Source organism: Trichechus manatus, unplaced genomic scaffold, assembly GCF_000243295.1.
Source record: "Trichechus manatus latirostris isolate Lorelei unplaced genomic scaffold, TriManLat1.0 scaffold00030, whole genome shotgun sequence".
Taxonomy (NCBI): domain Eukaryota; kingdom Metazoa; phylum Chordata; class Mammalia; order Sirenia; family Trichechidae; genus Trichechus; species Trichechus manatus.
Genome location: NW_004443966.1, coordinates 12,448,299 through 12,450,031, shown reverse-complemented (window position 1 = coordinate 12,450,031; position 1,733 = coordinate 12,448,299).

Sequence of the window (1,733 nt, the reverse complement as noted above, 5' to 3'; positions counted from 1 at the left end):
CAGTTGGTTTCCTCACTGTCCCAAGCACGTGCCAAGCGGCTCATCTCCTTGCCTTTGCTCCTGCCGATGGCCTTATCTGAAACCATGTGTGCCCTTTCTTCCGCCTATTTAAATTCCAGTTGTTCTGTATGACTCAGCTCAAATTCCAGATCCTCATTAGGCCCCTCCTGACCCCTCTGTCTCCTGAATTCCTACAGCAGTGGTTCTGAAACTTGAGTGTATTAGAATTACCTGGAGGCCCTGTTAAGCCAGATTTCTGGGTTCCATTGCTGGAGCATTTGATTCAGTAGGTCTTGAATGGGGCCTGAGAATCTGTATTTCTAACAGGTCCCCAAGTGATGCTAATGCTGATGCTGCCGGTCTGGGGACCACACTTTGAAAGCCACTAGAACATAGGCAGCCACTCCAGACCATTAGACACTGTACTTGTACTGGCTTGAAATGGTCTCTGATAGTGTCATGTGGCCAAGACTTGTCTCCTCAAATAGCAAATTCCTTGAGGGTAGGGGCTGCAGTCATCTAAGTTTTGACTGGGGCTGGGGGATCTGCTTCCAAGAAGGCTCACTCACATAGCTGTTGGCTGAAGGCCTCAGTTCCTCACTATGTGAGCCTCTCCGTAGGCTGATTGAGTGTCCTCACAAAATGGCAGTTGGCTTACCCAGAGCAAAACAATGACGAAGTTGTAGTGCTAGTCTCCAAAGTTACACATCATCACTTACACTTTAGTCTATTAGTAAGAAACATGTCACTAAGTCCAGCCCATGCTCAAAGGGACGGGAATTAGGCTCCACCTCCTGGAGGGAGGAATCCCAAGAATTTATAGATACCACTTGATGGAACAAGGTCTAGAACTCAGTGTCCAACTTATTGCCTTGTGCTCTTAAATTTTTTTCAATTGTTAACTAGGTCATACATATATACATTAAATATACCTATACAGTATAAATCATAATTATAAGATGGACACCTCAGTAATCACCACCCAAATTATTAGAACTAGAACTTCATCAGCACCCAAGAACTGCTGTGTACCCCTTGCTGATCACAACTCCTCTTTCCCCCCAAGGTGTACCCACTATCCCGACTTCTGTGATTTGTATTTTCTTGCCTTTCTTTATAATTTTACCACTAATTGTAAACTATCAAACAATACAGTTTAGTTTTGACTGTTTTTTGAGCTTTATAAAAATGGAATCATACTGTACATATCCTTTGATGTCTTGCTTCTTTCATCCATCACAATATGTGTGAGTTTTCATCAATGTTTTTGCTTGTAGCTGTATTTCATTTATGTTCATTGTTGTACAATGGCTGACTTTATCTCTAGTAATTCTTTTTGCCTTAAAGACTATTCTGTTTGATATTAACATAGCCAAATCAGCTTTCTTTCAGTTAGGATTTGCCAGATATGATGTTTTCCATCCATTTGGATGTATCCTTGTGCTTTAGATGTTTTTCTAGTATATTTTTTAAGGTCTAGTCTGAAAATCTTCATCTTTTAACTGTACCACACACTCCACTTACATTTAATGTAATCCTGATACATTTGCATTATACCTACTACATTATTTTGTGATTTCTATTTGTCCCACCTTTTTAATGTTTCTTTCAGTTTCCTTTTCTTGTCTATTTTGGATTAATGGCATATTTTTGACTATTCAAAACTGCATTTTCAATTAGTTTGAAAGATATTGTCTTAGTCATCTAGTGCTGCTATAACAGAAATACCACAA